The 19,422-nt window shown below is 34.4% G+C and overlaps 1 long non-coding RNA gene across 3 annotated transcripts in view; it reads left to right on the top strand.

Moving 5' to 3' along the window:
* Positions 1-19,422, top strand: part of LOC141371375 (uncharacterized) — a 411,253-nt gene that overhangs the window by 71,427 nt on the left and 320,404 nt on the right. For 2 of the 3 annotated variants that reach the window (XR_012376307.1, XR_012376300.1), the window contains exon 2: positions 999-1,077. This is a non-coding gene — a long non-coding RNA (uncharacterized lncRNA). Of the gene's footprint in view, positions 1-998; positions 1,078-14,682; positions 14,761-19,422 lie in introns of all 3 variants that reach the window. The other variant, XR_012376308.1, reaches the window with a different exon arrangement.

The following is a 19,422-nucleotide window of genomic DNA, read 5'->3' on the forward strand; positions in this document are numbered from 1 at the left end:
GCATATATTGGTCTACAGCTGTAATAAATTATAATCACTTTAAATTTTCTGTTTGCAAGTCTTAATCTGCAGGTTTGTCGATGACTTTATCAGGATTATCTTCTTAAAATATTTATGGTCAGTAGGCAATATAACCAGATTTGCAACTCTAATTCTGCTTGTAGTTAATCAACAAACATTTTTCATTAATTTTAATGAAAAAAATCTTTCACATAATACAGTGGATATACATCATTTAAAAAATATCTAAAATATGAGGAAAAGTTTGGCAATATAATGATAAAAATCCTGTTTTACAATAAATTCCAGAAAGTACAGTATTATTTTACATTGTTGTTTCTTTAGGATCAATTCTTTTTTTTTTTTAAGATTTATTTATTTATATGAGAAAGAGAGAGAAAATGAGAGTCCTCAGCAGATTCCCAGCTGAGCGCAGATCCCACTAGGCTTGATTCCATAACCATGAGATCATGACCTGAGCCGAAATCAAGAGTCAGTCACTTAACCACCTGAGCCACCCAGGCGTCCCAGGACCAATTCTAATAGCTTCCAGTATTTTAAACACGGACTTAAAATTCAAATGATCAATTCAAGTTTTTTCTGCCATTTTGTAATCACTGAACTATAATTATTTATTTCTACTCTGTTGTTTAAAGTGAGGCTTACACTGTGCTTAGAGAGATCTCAAATGATTCCAAATCTTTATGAACTCATTCTGGAAACAAATGCATATATCAAGCCCAGCTTTAAACTGAGAGTTAAATTAAATTCCATGTAGAATACAATGTTTACTAGAGGATAAATAACACAAATGTGCTAATTTGAAGCTTACATATATATTATTAAAACTCAGTAGTAACTGTAACAATTGATTAGAACTTTGAACAACACAGAATTTTTTCTGGAAGGAAAATTTTATCATTGACTTAAGGTATGGTGTTAATAAAAAGCATACTAACTTCAGTCAAACTATACTATTGTTTTTAAATTCTCTACAGTCAATGTACCTCATGGATTGCCTACACCACAGATGGACTGCTCCTATGCCTCATCTTTGACTTGCCTCTACCAATCACTGTGAGTTTTTTAACTTTAAAGATATCCAGATTTAAACTTTTAACTGAATTTCTGATTGATGCCAATACTTAATGGTAATGCACTATGAGAGGAACATCTCTGTTTGACATGTAAAACATTAAATTCTTCTCTTGAATATCCAATTGACAGCATTAAATAGTATTCAAGTTGCCTCTCAGGGAACAGATGTGCACTATTTAAGGTCAGGAAGGTTTATCACAAACTAGAAGCACAGTAACATTCTCACTTTGTATTTATGAACTTTACTTTGGATTTACAGCTCTCTGATGTCTATCATAGTATCATAAAATGCTCATTTTCATCACTCAGTGTCTTCAACAAGGATTCTAGTATTAATAAAAATAATATTTTTTACATTTCCATGTCCTTTATAGCTTACACAAACTACAGAATATTTTCATGTACATATACATACAAATCAAACAGACATATAGTTTCTTATTGCCATCACAGTTCAGATGTTATTATTTCCATTTTTCAAGTGAGGAATCTGTGCCTCAGAGAACATTAACAATTTGAGCTCATGTGTTTATTCAATCAACAAATATTTATTTAGTCCTTATGACAAATTCTACATGAGGAAATGGGAATAAAACGAGGTCATGCACAATTATTCCCCTCAAAAAGTTTTGAACGAATGTATGGCTAAGCTTGAACTTGACCCAAGATTTCAAACTCTTGGCCCATAACTCTTTCCACTCCATACTACTACTCCTGTGAAGCTCAGTGAGCGAAGGCAGATATATTGGAAAATCCCTGCAAGAATGCATTCAAGTAAAGAACATTGTTAGGATTACATGTTTTATATCTTAATAGTTTCATGTCTCTGCCATCCTGGTTTCAGGCTCTTGACATCAGGCTGAATGCAGTATGCTCTATCTTCTTATTGCACAATATGAAAGATCAGTGGGGAAAGCAAGATATATGTTTTTAAGTACAGAATATCAGAATGCATTCTAAATTGTGCTAAGGGGTGTGTCTATTCCTTCTAACAAGAACCAGAAGTAGCAGGGAAAATTCTCTTTAATGGTTGTAACTTCATTGATTTTTTTTTTATCATTGTTGTCACAGAAGATGTAAAAGATTTTTTCTTAAGACAATTCTTTTCATGATGATGATAACATTTATATTCTACTAGCCTTCCAAAGGGAAAAAGGCAGAGTATAGTATTATGTTTCTTATTGTGTAAAAAGAATGGAGTTGTGTATAATGAAGTGGAAAAGAAAGAAAATGAACACAATATCATTATACTAGGGGCGCCTGGGTAGCTCAGTCGGTCAAGCGACTGCCTTCGGCTCAGGTCATGATCCTGGAGTCCCGGGATCGAGTCCCACATTGGGCTCCCTGCTCAGCGGGGAGCCTGCTTCTCCCTCTGACCCTCTTCCCTCTCATGTACCCTCTCTCTCTCTCTCTCTCATTCTCACTCTCTCAAAATAAATAAATAAATCTTAAAAAAAAACCAATATCATTATACTATATTATAAGCCATTAAGAGCAAGTGAGACGTACATGGGTTTTGTTTGGTTGTCCAAAGTTCTTTCAAAGCAGCTGCATTAGTAGTTGATGTTTATACTGTAAAGAGATTTTCTAAAAAGTTAAAAAAAAAAACTTTTGTGGTTCTAAGGTGGTATTCCTTAGAATATGAGAAAAGGAAAATGAATTAAAAAAACGAGTGCAACTACTCTATATGTTATTGTTTATCAGAATTTATTTAACAAATCATTGGGTGAATGAATATAGTTCTTCCCATATGACTTGACTTCCTTTCGAAATTCTGCACATTTGCAAGTAGATATATTTGTCTTCTGTTATTATTTATATACTTTCCTTATGCCATAAACTATTTGGGGTTTTCAGTCTGAATAATACCTAACCTCGCATCTACTATCTGCATAACTAAAGAAAGGCAATATTGGTATAAAGGCAAAATAAGTGTAGCTTGAACTAAGTTAGATTATTTATCCAAAGCCTGTGAGATCTTCCTAACCATGGAGTCTCACCTGCTGATTGGCTGGTGGTATTATCTTGCCTTCTTCTCAGAAACAGTGATAGGAAATATATAGTATATTGGGCAGAGTCAGTAAAATGTCGTTTAGAATCTCAACTGTACTACTTTGTAAAAGTGCTGTAACAATATAAAATAGAATATCTGTGCCTCATGGTTATTATGGCTTTTTCCTAAAAATTTCCTAAAAAGAAATGTCCTAAATTTTTCTCTACAAATTGTCTAAAACCAAGTAAATACTTGGAAAATGAAAGCTATCATTAGCAATATTAATAATATAAAGATGAAATCAGTGGTGGATATGAAATATTGTTCATAAGGTTATTCATGTACAACTTATATTTTATTATTATCACTAACTTTAAAAGATACAATAAATCATATTGTATTGTATTTTTTCATAATCCACATGCAGTACTCAGTTTCTTAAGATAATAGAATCTCAGAGTTAGGACACAAAATGCCAAGCGCTCGTAAGTCAACATGATTTTTCAGATTCTTCAAATTCTCACACTTTTTTCTTATTTGACTATATGTAGCAAGTCCAAGAAAGAAAAATAATATGCTAAAATTAAATATAATTATATATGATTTATATATATATAAATCATATATATTTATAATATGATTTCCTGCTTTATACCACTAAAACCTGTACTGTCATAATGACTGAATGGATACTCAGTTGAGTTTTTCTTAAAGACTCCGTAATAGTTATTTTCATTAGAAGAGCATCTTTTAATTATGAGTTGTCTATCTTTAATGCTTTCTCAATAACATCTAAGCTTTACAAGAATGAGGATCAATTGTAAAGTTGCCCTGTATTTAACATAGGCATGCCCTAGAAATCCTTGGTTCTACAAAGCATTTATTGAAATCAAGATTCACTTTTTAAATCCGTATAGAGAAGAAACTCTATTGATTCAAATTCTACCAAGTGGGAAGTGTAATGATTAGTGAGCAAAAACAAAACCTTAGAGTGTTCAGAGAGAGAACACACATTGATAGCTCAGCTGAATCAAACACCAAGTAAACAAAGTTAGAACTCTGTTGCTTCAGCAATTCTAACAAAACACCACATACCTATATTGTATGTGAAGTGTATTACATATTATTTTTCCCATGTGGTAATGTATGGTCTCTCACACAAATTGCTCTCTTTTACTATATTTTGTTCTAGCCATTTTATTTAAAATATTTTACTAAAAAGATAATATGCCATAAAACTATGATAAAAATTTCACATGATTTTACATAGGCCACCTTCCTCTGAAAATTTTCTTTCTCTCTTAATTTGAGCTTATCTCTTTTCAAAGTTAGTTTGAGATTATAGTACTTTGAAAATGATTAGTCGGGCAGTTCTCCATTTGTAAATCGCATTGTGAAAAATCATATTGAAATAAAATTTAGATAGGGAATCTCACAAACTTAATAATCAATATTTTTAGAAAAAATAAAAACATAATGAAGGCATTATTTGCAAGGTGATGCATAATTTCTTTACTTCGGGGAATATATGCTGCACAAAGAAAGAAAGATATTTTACTTAATATTCTTTTTCTTAAACACTAATGTCACAGGAAAGGCAATAATAGAGCACCTGTGAAAAAGAAAATCATAGTAAAATCTCAAAAAATTATGGCTGAGTAGGAATAACATACACCAAGTCACTGACCTTACGCTACAGAAAATTGATCCATTAAAGAAAGGCTGAAAATGAACAGGATGGAATCATGACAGTAATTGTAATATGAGGAGACTATCAGAGACCTAGTTAAATATTTGGAGAGTGATCAGATGTATTTATGATGTTAAAGTTTTTCAGGATTGTACTAAAACCAGAAAATAATAGCTGCTGAGAACCTTTGCTTGTAACCCATAAACATCTGAGCCTAGCCTTCTTTACTAAGGTTTAGAGGATGTCAGATTGGTCCTGCAGCCATTAATCTACTACCACTCTCCAACAGACCAAGAAAGGGAATGGGTCTTTGGGCTTGTCCCTTAGAGAGGTGTTTGTGAGGAAAGGTTGTCAAGGGAAGAGAGAGACAAGGGCACTCGTAGGAAGAAGGGGAATCTAGCACATTATTCACTTCTCTCCTTGACATTTACATAAATGTGCACTTGCTGAACTGTCCCTTTTTCGTATGAGAGCAAAGAGAGATGGCTGTTTCAAGAATAGGATAAAGATGTGTATGGGCTTGCCATGGTTGAAGTGGGCACCTGGAAAAGTAGCTTTATTTGAGCTCTGCTGCCTGTGCCCCATAGAAGAATTTGCTGGGCGAGGAAATCCCAGCAGCATGTGCCCCTTGGGGAAGAGCTAAGGGAGAGTGAATGAGTTTGTGTCCAAGTAGGATCTCTCAAATGAGGATATTATGTGGTGAAGAGGTCTGCAGAGGTCTCATACAGATTTCAGAGACTCCAAATGCCTAGAGGAAATTAAATAAGCAAACAAACTGTCAATATCAGTTACATAAAGGTACAATTTAGAAAAAAGTAAATAAAATAGTGACCAGTTTGAGTGATCTATATCCCATTTCTACCCTTCTACTTGTCTAGTGAGAAGGAAGAGCAGGTGTTGAGGAGGGAAGGAGTTTCACTCTTCATTAATCTTTAGCAAATTAATTTTCTACATCAAGATGGTGAACCACTCACAAGAATAGTGTACTGAGAACTCTGCAAACATCTCTGACTACAAATAGTAGCCAGTTGTAGGTATGTCTGTTTGCTTGATCCTTTCCAGGAATTCTTATTAAAACTTATAACCTTATTTATATGAAGGAAAATTAAGGAAAAGTCATTTTTGCACTTTTATTTGAGAGGGGTACAAGAAAAAGGAGCATTCCTAAGGGCCGTGATGGTAACTACAGAGGTCTGAGAGTATCTCAGTGGACCTGGACCATGATTTAATTCATATACAAACTGACCATAGAGCAACAACATAGATGGAGCTAAAAAGTATAATGCCAAGTGAAATAAGTCAGTTTTTTATCTTTCAGAGAAAGATAAATATCGTATGATTTCACTCATGTGTGGAATTTAAGAAATAAAACAAATGAACAAGGGAGAAAAAGAGAGACAAGCCAAGAAACAGACTTTTAACTGTTGAGAACAAACTGATGGTTACCAGAGGGAAGGTGAAATAGGTGATGGGGACTAAGGAGCACACTTGTCATGACCCTTGGGTGATGTATGGAACTGTTGAATCACTATATTGTACACCTGAAACCAATATAACACTGTATGTTAACTAACTGGAATTTAAATAAAAATAAATAATTTTAAAAAGTTCGCACCAAATAAAAATAAACTGTAACACAAAAACATAGAAGTGGTGTACCTACTCATAGGACACAGACGTGCTACATTTATATAGCCATCCTCAGATGCAGGAATATTTCAAATCTCAGAAAATATAATAGAAAATAGCAATGCCTAAGTAGAGGTATATGACATTAATGACTGAAAAGCAGTTGATAATAAATTTACTTGGCCATCAATTATGTGAAATTACATAAGAATTATTCCCACTTTTTTTTTTTTTTTAAGAGAGGGAAAGATAGGGTGGGGAGGGGCAGAAGGAGATGATAGATAGAGAATCTTAAGGAGGCTACCCACCCAGCCTGATGCGGGGCTCAATCTCACAACCCTGATATCATGACCTGAGCCAAAATGAAGAGTTGGACATTTAACCGATTGAGCCATCCAGGCGCCCCCACTAATATTTTTAAATTAATCATGAAATTAGTCCTAACAGTGGATCTATAAAGCTATCATTCAGATTGTTTAATCTTACTATAAAAATCAGTCTTCACCTAAATCCATGTAAGTTACAAATTCCTATAGTCATACACTGTTCTTTTCAAGAATATCTTAAGTAATTTTTAATAGTATTTTTACTCATATTTGTATTACCACCCCTGTTGATTGTAACATATATTCTACCCAATCATAAATACTGCAAAGAGGCCTGAGGCAGAGGAGGAAATTAGTTTATTTAATGTAATGAAATTTAATTTTCCTTTTTGAGTGAGAAAATACAGAAACCCAAAAATTAAAATAAAGAGTGGAATTAAGTTATTGAATCATTCAATACTGATATTAAGCATCCAATATACCTGTAATAATTACTTAATTATTGTCATTTAAAAAGTTAAATACATAAAGCCTCTGTTTCAAAATATTAGGCTGAGCAAATATGTATTTCTTTCACCCTTCCAAGACCCTTCAAAAACATGAAAAAGGAAATAAACCCTTCCCTGGGAAGAATACCATAAGAAGCCAAAATATTTAAATACAGTTTTAGACGATAGAGAGAGGATGGACAAAAATGACAGATTAAAAGAATAAAGAGAGAATAATTACAGATAAGCCAAGGAGAGACCCAAAGTGGAATAATGAGATTTGTTGAGGAGACTATTGAGAAGACTCGTGGAGATGTATTACAAGAAATTTCAGTAAAAAGTATATAAAATTTTTTTACAAGTTAAAAAATCCATTTGAACATGAAACATCCTAGGATACAGTTTATTCCATTTGTTGTGTTTCATCCTTAAATTATGTTTCAAAGTTATTAAATTTCACTTTAACTGTAATTATAGAGAACTTAGTAGAACACATAATTTAAACAATGCTTAATAGTAAAGTTCTTTTGAGATTTGGGGTATTAAATATGGAATGATAGAGCATGCTGTTTAGGAATACTCATTATGGAGCCAGATGGACATAAGCTCGAATCTAGCTCTCCTGCTCAATAGCTGAGGGTTACTGGGAAAGTGCCTGAAACTTACAAAGCCTCTTCTTTTTTTTTTTTTAAAGATTTTACCTATTTGACAGAGAGACTGCGAGAGAGGGAACACAAGCAGGGGTAGGGGGAGAGGGAGAAGCAGGCTTCCTGCCAAGCAGGGAGCCCGATATGGGGGCTCGATCCCAGGACCCTGGGACCATGACCTGAGCTGAAGGCAGATGCCCAACGCCTGAGTCACCCAGGCGCCCCATGAAGCCTCAGTTTCTTTTTCTGGGAAGCAGAGATGAGGACCACTTGATGGAGTATCTGTCACATATAAAGAGATAACACAAGTAAAGCCTCTAGTTAAAATGACATTTGGCACATTCAATAAATGTTAGCTTTTATGTTATTACTTATTATTTATACAGAGGGTCAACATTTCTTCCTTTCTTCCCGCCATATTAACTAGTGTAGCAATATAGCTGCAGATAAATCTCATTCTTCACTTCACATTCTGGTTGAGCAGTGAAATGTCTCCCAGGAATAAATGGAAGAAATACTCTCCCAATGCTAGCTGCATGTATATACTATTGTTCCTAATCCACTGTACAGTTTCTGCATAGAAAACAAGAAAATGATGGTTAAGAATAAGAAAATCAAAATAAATCAAATGAATTGGGGTTGAAGCTGGAATTTCCTTTCCCAGAAAGGAGAAGAATGATGCTTGGATTATTTTATATAATTCTGTCTTTTCCTGATAAGCAGTGTACCAGAGAATGAATCTAGATTTGATCCTCTCCTGACAAAGGGAAGGAGTAAAATCCAGATTAGATGTTATAACACCAAGTGCATGCATAGAAAGGCCAGGTGAAAGCACAACAGGGGGGCTCTTTTCCTCTTCGTTTTATACCTGCAGGCTGTGTCTGTAGACTTTATTCCATTTCTTATGGACTTATATATGTAAAGGCATGCACTAGAGATAAGGTTTTAATGTTTCAACTCCAGTAAAAGAATATTGTTAATGTTAGGCAATGCCACTTCACCATCACACTCAGGTTGAAGATAATGCTCTATGAGAAGACTATGTAAATGAAAGTTCTCAACAAAGTAGGAAATTGGGGTTTCTTTAGGGAAAATTTTGGTTTATTCAAATCAAGTTCATAATGGCCCTTGGAAAAGTCAAATAAAAAATTCTGTTAAAAATAGCTACCATATTCTGAAATTAATCATCTTTTCTCATTCAAATTATTCTTTCTAGCATGTAATACATATTATGCTATATGATGGGCACTTTAAAATTAGTCCAGTTATGTGAAAATATAGTGAAAATACATATTTCACATTATAAAATATCCATACTTAATTTAATATTACATGTCAAAATACTTATGATGCAAAGCACTGAGACCTACTTTCTTGCTTTAAGAAGGTTTTTAAGTGAGATGAACTAATAAGATACTGGAAATGCAGGAGATGATTGCTGAAAGTTCCTGAAGTTGCTCTCCATGGAATAAAAAGGCAAAAAAATACTGTTAAAATAAGAAAGGATAAAAGAAAAGGGAAGAAATCTCAAGGAGCAGAGGTAGAAAGATATGTGGGATTCTGCTGAGGATATGTGGAAATACAAGCACAGTGGGGCAATAAAAAATAAAAATTAAGCCCATGCCTGGACTATATGTCAAAGAAAGACTTTTATGAGTTCATTGCTGAGTAGGAGGTCAAGCTATTATATACAACCTTATGACTTGTTATAAATACTTAAAAAAATGAAAATATTTCAAATTATGCTCCATGAGCAGTTACAGTATGTTTTCACTGCCCTTTCTGGGTCACACACCTTTCTTACATGCATAAAACCACAGCACCCTCCTTCAAGTTTCCACTTGATTCAATTCTTAGAAAACTTGTCAAACTAAATCCACCTGGGTCCACTCACTTCCAGATATTCTTGCACCTGTGTGTATCTTGCCATGTCAATAGGAGCAATATGCATGTCTCTATCATTTATGTTTGCAGAGATTTATTTATCCTGGAGCTAACTTCTGTATTACATTGCCCTTGCAGGCAAGAAATATATCTTCTGCTTCTTTTTAACTCCTTGTGGCAATCTAGTATTGGACACGCACAGGACTATTAAAATGTATTTCGCTGTGTTTTTGGATAGTCATGTAATAGTTGAAGAGAATAAAACATTCGTAAACATTTTAAGATTCTAGGGGAGAAAGATTTATTTCAGAATCATTCTCATTTACAATAGAATAGAAAGAGGTCTCAAAAATAGATGATTAACATGAGTATTATATAATGAGTATTTTCCTACAGCCACATAGATGTACAGATAGATGGAGACTTTTGAGGTCTATCCAAAAAAACTTAAATGTATTTCTTCCACTGGTATTATTTACGGATTTGTTCAACAAACATTTATTGAGCACCTGTGCTTCACTTGGGACACATTGATGGATAAGTAAAGTTTTCTGTCCTAGAGGGGTTTACAATTCAATAAGGCCAAGAGGGCTATAAGTAAACAATGGCACAGATTCAGCAAAAGCATAGATAGTCCCACAGTGCTATGGGAACATAGAAGAGAAAAACATATGTCTCTGTCATTTATCAGAAATTTTTTGAGCATCAAATATGTTCAAACACTTTTGGATAGATGGTAGGGACTTAATAATGAGTAAGTTTTCATAGAGTTTATATTCTGGTGAATGATAATAGCAAGTAAGCAAATAATAGTATGATAGAAGAAATGCATTCAGAATTATAGTATAGCATGAGCAAAGACAGCTTGCCTAGGTACAAAGTCTGTCTCTTTCACTTGCTAAAGTTCAACATGGGATAAATTAATTAATGTCCCATTACCTCATTTTCCTCGTCTCTAAAATGTGGATGATAACCATGCTTAACCTGCAGCATTATTATGATTATTAAATACTCTAATATATGCAAAGTACTTAGAAGAATGTTTGGCATGTGTTAAATACTACATGTGTTTGATATTGTTATCATGCTATGATACCACATTAAAGGGATCAAATCAACACTTTGATGTTCAGGAAGACCTGCGGGAGGAAGTAATATCTATGGTAAAGATGGAAATGTGCTAGAGGATAGCTGTTGGAAGCTAAGAGTGTGAGGTAAAGGGGGAGGAGAGGACATATCAGACTGAAGTGAAAAGATCATAGCATTTGGGAGAAATTACTTTGATATTTCTGGAGGGAGGGTGATACAGAAACTGGAGAAAGCTAAAAGTTTGGAGAAATAATAGCCAGATACGAAGTATCTGAAAGAAGTAGTACCAAACTAAATTTTCAAGAATCAGCAATAATTAAATGGATCAAGACAGCCAGCTAGGAAGGACAGTCTCAGAGGACCGAGAAGTGAGAGGAGAGGTAAGAGTTGTACGGCGTTGCAGTGTGTTCCAGGACCTCGCACACTCTGGTTTTACCAACATATAAAGCGTGAGAAAAGCAGTGAAGAGAGATGAGGCTTTATAGTCACATAGGGATCAGGTTTCAGAGAAGGACTAGAGCAGAGATGTTCTTCACGGCCACGAAATGCCTCTTATGCACTATCCTGTGAATAATGGGGAACACTGAAGTATTATATGAGTCATAGAGGACAGTGGAAGGATTTTCAGCTACAGAAGTGGTAGATAGTTTTGTTTTAGTGTGAGGGGATGGGTTGAAGCCACGTGACCTTCCTTATTAGGGCGTTATTGAAATAGTACAGGTAAGCACTGAATGAAGCCTGAATTTAAAGTGGATGTGGTAGGTATCAATAATTGAGAAGAAATATTTAGGATTCATACTGATGATAGATAGCATTGTGGGTTGCACTGTAATGAGGTAACCAATATGCTTGCCAATTTTCTTTTTTTTTTAATTTTTTTAAAAGATTTTATTTATTTATTCATGAGAGACAGACAGAGAGAGAGAGAGAGAGAGAGAGAGAGGCAGAGGGAGAAGCAGGCTCCCAAGGAGCAGGCAGCCCGATGTGGGACTCGATCCCAAGACTCTGGGATATGACCTGAGCCGAAGGCAGACGCTTAACCATCTGAGCCACCCAGGTGCCCACCAGTTTTCTTTTTTGGGGTGACCAGGGGAATATAGAGGCAAAGCATGGAAATCTCTTACATTAATTTTGGACATGATGAATTTGGTGGTGGCACATTTAAATAAGGTGTTATGCAGATAAGTGTCATATAAGCCATCAGGAAAATTATGGAATGGAAATGCCAGTGTTCAGTCAGCTCCCTTTTGTATTTTGTGGAAATGATGACAGTGGTTCAGATCACATTTGGCAGGTATTCAGAGAAAATGAATACCAGTAAACCAAATTCACAATTTGGGAGTATACTGATATGCCAAAGAGAGACCTGCAAAGAAGGCCATCAGTGAATAGTTCCAGAAGCATTCCGAGTCTTGAGAGACAATATTTATATGGAATTCAAAACACTTTTAAGTAAATACTTCTAAGAAAGATTAACAGGGTTGAATTAGTTGAAAGGCTATAAAACAAGATCTTGCTCTTGAGGTTATAGAGGCCATCAGGGACCTCTGAAAGGACAGGGTTTTTGAAATGGTGAGGGAGAGAAAAGACCACAGTCAGCTGAGAATTGAATGGAGCATGAGTCAGAGACAGTGATTATAGTTACGAAGGATGAAAGGTAAATGGAAAGGCATTTTTATTATAAGACACCTGGCTGTATGCATTGCGCTAAATTTAGAGGCAATGTGAGTAGAGAAATAGAGGTTTGAAACTTAACGGTGGCAGAGGAAGAGGAGAGGAATGATGATGGAGAAAAATGATAGTGGAGAGGATGGAATCAAGAACTACTGTGGAGGTATGTGCTTTCAAAAATAGGAGGGAAAATAATTTTCTAATGCTAAAAAGTAGAGTAGAGATGGAGAGAAAGCTTCTGTTTTAGGATTCAAAGAGACAAGCATAGCTGGTGCAGCCTTTTTTCCTCCCCCACATTCTCTTGACTTGAATGTTAATGCAAAGCTAGGAGATGGAGCTGTTCTCTGTAGCCATGGACAAAGTGCAAAAGAATTTTAAGAATGTTGATTGTGGTGTCAGTGGGCTGTTGAACCAATTCCAAGAGGCTCCTCCCTCCAGGGTCATAATGATTAAAATTTTAACAATTTTCATTTATGACATTTTATTTCAAGATGGTTTTTTTGCTGTTACTTACAGCCACAAGAATCCTAAATCATCCATTAAAAAATATCCCTGAAACACAGGAGAGGGAAACTTTAAACATATGTTGAAGTGTTTTTGTGGCAGTAGTATTTAGTTGGCATTTCATAGGAGAACAGAGAGTAGATTTGAGATTAAGCTGGGATCTTTCTTGGTAGTAATGGAGGAAGGTCAGAAGTGTAAGAGTTTTGAAATGATGAGTCTTGCCTGGGCCAAGGTTCAGGATGAAGTTGTGAGAATAAGTGACAAAGTAAAGTAAGGTAAAGATCACTGGTATTGAAAAGGCCAAATATCTGAAGATAAGGAGTTGGATGCGTTGTCTGTGTGAATACTGAACAAACCAAACACAAACGCATAAACTGGGGGTTAGAGGAACATTTTGAACTAGGTTTGATTGCAATATAACATATCTTACTTCATGTACTCAGATGTTATTTATCAGAAGATAATTCCAAAGTATTTATTTCCAATATTTCCTATACTTAACTGTCCTCAATTTTCCAGAGTTATATATTAAGCTGCCTCAACATCTCCATTTGGATAGCATATTAACATCTAGAAGTTAGAATGTCCAAAACAGACTCTTTGATTTATCTCTCCAAACCTGCTCTACCCTGTCTTTTCCATTCCATAAAAAAGCACACAAATCACCAATATTTTTGGCCAAAAAAATGTCCTCCTAGAAGGAATCCATTAGGTCATCTTCTGTCTTCAAATACATGTCCCATATCTGTCCTTTTCTCTCCATCTCCACTGTTGCAACACAAGTCTAAGCCATCCTCCATCCTCTTTTTTTGTGTTTGTTGTGTACTGCAACCAGTAAGTAGTCTCCCTGTGTGTACTCTTTGTGTGTGCTTTGTATAATTTTTCAAAAATTTTAATTAAAGTATAGTTGGCATATTAGTTTTCTGTGTACAACATAGTGATTTGATGATTTTGTACAATATGAAATGCTTATCATGAGAAAGGTAGTTATCATGTGTCACCACGTAAAGTTATTGCAGTATTATTGACTATATTCCCTATGCTGTGCTTTTCATCCTCGTGACGGATTTTATAACCGGAAGCTTGTGCCTTTTAATCCCCTGTCTCTGCTCTTAAGTTCTTATAAGCCATCCATAATGAAGAAAACAAAATTGTATTGCTAGCTCTCATATCATATGATTGATCTGTCTAAAACAGATCAATCTGTTTCAGTGGATTCTTCAAATGGAATGAAATCTAAATTCTCAATGTAGCTTGTATATTGATATCATATCTGATCCCTCTTTTTCCTCTATTATCTATTTTACATATTTGTTCCCTAATTTACCAAGCTTCAGTCATACAAACCTTCTTTATACTCCTTGAACATAGCAGGCTACTCCCTACCTTAAAAAATTTGCACCAGCTGTTTCTTCTATCTGAAAGACTGGTCCTTTTGGTATTCACAAGGCTGGCTTGTGATCCCCTATGATACTGAGATCTCAGACTAAAAGTCACCTTTTCACTGGTGCCTTCTGTGAACATACAATCTTGTCAACTTTATCAGTTCTCCTTGTTTTAATTAACAGTATAGTACTTGACACTTGATGCTTGACACTGTTTTTTTCAGCTTATATTTTTGTTGATCCAGTGTCTTTTCCCTTCCCTCCCTACATGTTAACAGCTCCATGAGAGAAGAGGTTTTGAAGTCATGTGCACTGCTGTATTCTCATTGTCTACAAATTTCAGAGTCTTTTTTTAGGTATTTATTAAGTTTTTGTTGCATGAATTAATGTATTTATGTTTGTCCTAGATTAAGAGTTCTAGTAGAGATTTTTGAAAATTATGGAAAATTAAGGACTGGAAATAAAAACATAGCATATGATTGAAGACAGTATGAGAGCAATAGAAGGAGGAGTGGTTAGCTCATATCACATCTTTACAGAATACCATCCAAAAATTACTGGACATTTATACAGTTTAATTTATCTAAATAACTTTTCTTGCCCAAGACAGCGTAGGACTGAAGAGCATTCCACTGAAGAGAGTATATGAAACAACCATACTCAGGCAGAGGAAGTCCACACCAAACAGATGTCATAAAGAGCACAAAAGAAACAAGATGCCTCATATGTTGGCTGAGCCCCTGTTGGTTCAATGCAGATTCTCAGCAGAAATCATTAAAGTTTATTCCTCATATAGAGTTCTAAACTTTTTAAAAATAAATTTACCAGGGCAGCAACTACAAAAATTAAAAATGGCAACTTAACATATATATCAGGATTATAGTTTATTTTATCTTAGAATATAAATGTGGAAAACTAAAGCAATGTTTGTGAGCAAATCTAGATATTAAAACAACTTATATTGAAGTGTGAAGATATTGGTATGTAGATACATTAAATTACCAAAAATTGTTATGATTGAATACTTAGAAATATTTAAATACTATTTATGAGGATGTTTTTTATGTCTTGGCAAATTGCTTATGCTATAATACGAAGCTATTAAAAGTAAAATACAAAGTAACACACACAACATATAATCTACAAATGCAGAGGAAAAAAACAGCCATTAATTTATCAAATTTTAACAGTGGATATGTGTGGGTAGTGAAATTATTGATGGCTGTTATTTTTTTCTTTAAACTTTGCCATATTATCCAAATGAATGTGTATTTTATTTAAAATCAGACATAATAAATGTTTAATCATGAAAATCCCCTTGTAAATAAATAAATGATTCATAATATTTGACAAATGAAAAACACACCACTACTTGTTACAGTATTAATTCTCCAGAGATTTGTGGTACACTTTTCAGAGTTTTCATATTTGTAGGGGCAAGAGTTGAAGAGAAATAACTAATTTCTCCATCCCCAAAGCGGCTCTAACTTCAGATCTCAATTCATTGACAATCTGGTCAGATCATTTATTATATCACAGTAAGCTGGCCAGAGGCTTCCCTTGCCAAGGAATTTTGGCAGGCCAACTGTTCCAATGAACAACGTACTGCATTGTGTCTTGAAAAGATGTAAACCACCTTGCTTTTCTGTAGCCAAATGTGAGGTCTTAGAAAAACCTCAGAATGACAAAAATAGTTAATTTTAAGGTTTTCCATTTATGACAAGTCAGTTTTTTGCTCTTTTATTCTAGTTCAGCATTGATAAATATGAGGAAGACAAAGAAACACATTCTGGACTTTATCCAACCACAATTTTGGGTGGAGAATACACACTGATTAAAACATTTCCATAGACATTTTCATCCTGTCCTCTGCTGACCAGCTTGGGAGATAAATGTGGTATTACTATTTTCAGGTCAATTATACTGAGTCATGGATTTTTCATGGCACTATACATTTTAGACATGTTATTGATCTTATTCAATGTATATACACAGTAAAATACATATTATTCAAATACATTCAAAATACTCAACCTAAGGCCCAGGCATATGTTAAACAAGTAAAAACTATATCAAATCTGAAAAATAATTTTTTAACCAATGGGAAATAGTTCATATTTTATTTGATTATACCACATGCATTGTACCTGAATATTCAGGATGTACATTTCATGCTGTAAATCTGAGATATAATAAACATAACAGCTTAATCTCTTGCCAATATCTAAATCTTTCCTCCTTCACAATGACCAATGCCAGATAACAATTTTCAGTTACCAGAGGGCCTTATCAGTGCTTTGGATCAATACATCATATGCATAGAAAACTTTTAATAACTTTTAAGTTATTCAAAATAAATTTTGTGTTTCTACTCATCATTCTGTTTTTGTTTTGTTTTTCTAGCTGAAATAAGTAACTCACTTTTTCTTTTTAGGTTTAAGCTTTCAAATCATGCATTACTCAAAGACCAAAAGGGAAGACTGACCATCAGTAGATTTCATTCTGTCCTAAATGTTTTACTTTAACTATACAGTTGACCCTTGAATGCAGGGGTTTGGGGCCTCGACCCCCCATGTAGTTGAAAATCTGCACATAACTTTTGACTTCCACAACTATTAGGTTACTGTTGCCCAGAAGCCTTCCTGATAACAAACAGTTAACACATATTTTGTATCTTACATGTATTTTGTATCTTATTTGTATCTTATATGTATTCTTACGATAAAGTAAGCTAGAGTAAAGAAAATCTTACAAAGAAAATTCTAAGCGAAAACATATTTATAGTACTGTGCTGTTAAAAAATCCATGTCTTGAGTGGACCTGCACAGTTAAGCCCATTTTGTTCAAGGGTCATCTGTGTATAGAAGATTGTTTTCATCTAGAATATTTGTAAGGAATCGATATACAAAAGTTTTAAATTCAGTGTGTCTTTCTACCTCTTCTTCCTCTATCATATTGATACCTACCTCAAAGTTGATGTGCCCTGATGCTTTCATGCAGCTCCCTAGCTTCCCAAAACTAGTCTTCTTCCAGCTTACCTCAGACTGTTCCTGAGGTAAAGCTTTAATGACATACAATTTAGGCAGAGAAAGGGAGGACATGCTTGGACATGTCTCTTTGAACTATATTATACCTTCTTTTTTACTGAAATTTATATGTATTTACCGCATCTGCTCAAGGAAAATCTCTTTGTACCTTCCAAGGTAGAAAATTGATCCCTAGTGAAGGGGGAAAAAAAAAAGAGATATCCCTGTTACACATTAGGGTTTCTTTCCTTACCAACACAATGGTAACACATTTTGTTCAGAATTCTAGAAATAATGCCTCTGTTGCTCTGATCTAATCCACAGTCTCTAAAATTATTTCCAAGTAAAGGCAGAAAACATTTTGGAAGATCAATATGGTGACATTTCCACAGAACCAGATTTAAAGTATCCCTTGAAAGACATGATGGTCTGTTACCATCAGTTACTGCTCAATTATTGGGTAAATTCTATTCTCAGAGACAGTGTTCACGGATTTATATCAGTGGTCTGCAAACAGTGGTCAATGGAAACAAATGGCAAAGAAAACAAATTCGTCTTGCCTCATGTTTATGTATAGCCTGTAAGCTGAGAATGGTTTTTACATTTTTAAAAGGTTTAAAAAACTCAGAAGCAGAATAATATTTTATGACCCATGAGAATTATATGAAATTCAAATTTGAGAACCGAAAAATAATGTTTTGATGAAGATAACTACAGTTATTCTTTATGTAGTGTCTGTGCCTTCTTTCACGCTACAACATCCGAGTTCAGTACTTGTGACAGAGATGGTATGGCCTACAAAGCCTAAAATATTTATATTCTGGTTCTTTACAGAAAAGTTTGCCAACCTCTGGTTTACAGCATAACTTTTTCATTACTCACATCTTCCCTTCATTGCCTGGAGAGATTAAGACAACCTGAACAAATCCCCCAATGACACACTAGCTTCAGACAAAAATGCAATGGATAATTTTTGGAGAGGTGACAGTTACTGAGTCCATAAAGAAGTAAACTTCTCCCTGAATATATCTTGGCTCCTGATAATCCTTAGGTTGATGGGGAATTGTTACCATAATGATGAGTTTTAAATTTTTGAAGAAATGTAGAAATGGAGTCTCAAGTATATTCTTTTGACTACATATACATTTTAGTATTAATATTACTTATAAACCTTCCTATTGAATATACCACAGTGTATATACAAGCTTTAAAATAGTCTTTGTTACATTAAGAGTAGATGAGCTTTTGAAGTTTATTCAAGGATCATCATTAAAAGTAGGATTAAGAAGCACTTAATTTTTTTATTTTAATTTTTTTAAATTTAAAATTCTAGTTAACTACAGTATAATATTAGTTTCAGGTGTACACAGTAAAGTAATTCAACACTTCCATACATCACCTTGTGCTCATCACAGCAAGTGAACTCTTCATCCCCTTCACCTGTTTCCCTCATCACTCCACCCACCTCTCCTGGTAACCATGTTTGTTCTCTATAATTAAGAGTCTGTTTCTTGGTTTGCCTCTCTCTTTTTTCTTTCCCTTTGCTTGTTTGTTTTGTTTCTTAAATTCCACATATGAGTGAAATCATATGGTGTTTGTCTTCCTCTGACTGACTTATTTTGTTTAGCATAATACTCTCTAGTTCTATTCATATCATTGCAAATGGCAAGATTTCATTCTTTTTTATTTAAATTCAATTAATTTAACATATAGTATATTATTAGTTTCAGAGGTAGAGTGATTCATCAGTGATTCATCAGTCTTATATAACACCCAGTGCTCATTATACATCATGTGCCCTCCTTAATGGTACCCAGTTACCCCATCCACCCACCCACCTCCCCTCCAGCAACCCTCAGTTTGTTTCCTATGATTAAGAGTCTCTTATGGTTTGTCTCCTCTCTGATTTCATCTTGTTTTATTTCTTTTTAATGGCTGAGTAATAGTCCAATGTGTGTGTGTGTGTGTGTGTGTGTGTGTGTGTGTATATAT

Source organism: Callorhinus ursinus, unplaced genomic scaffold (genome assembly GCF_003265705.2).
Source record: "Callorhinus ursinus isolate GAN/ISIS: 27379988/994484 unplaced genomic scaffold, GSC_fseal_2.0 scaffold3, whole genome shotgun sequence".
NCBI classification, from domain to species: Eukaryota; Metazoa; Chordata; class Mammalia; order Carnivora; family Otariidae; genus Callorhinus; species Callorhinus ursinus.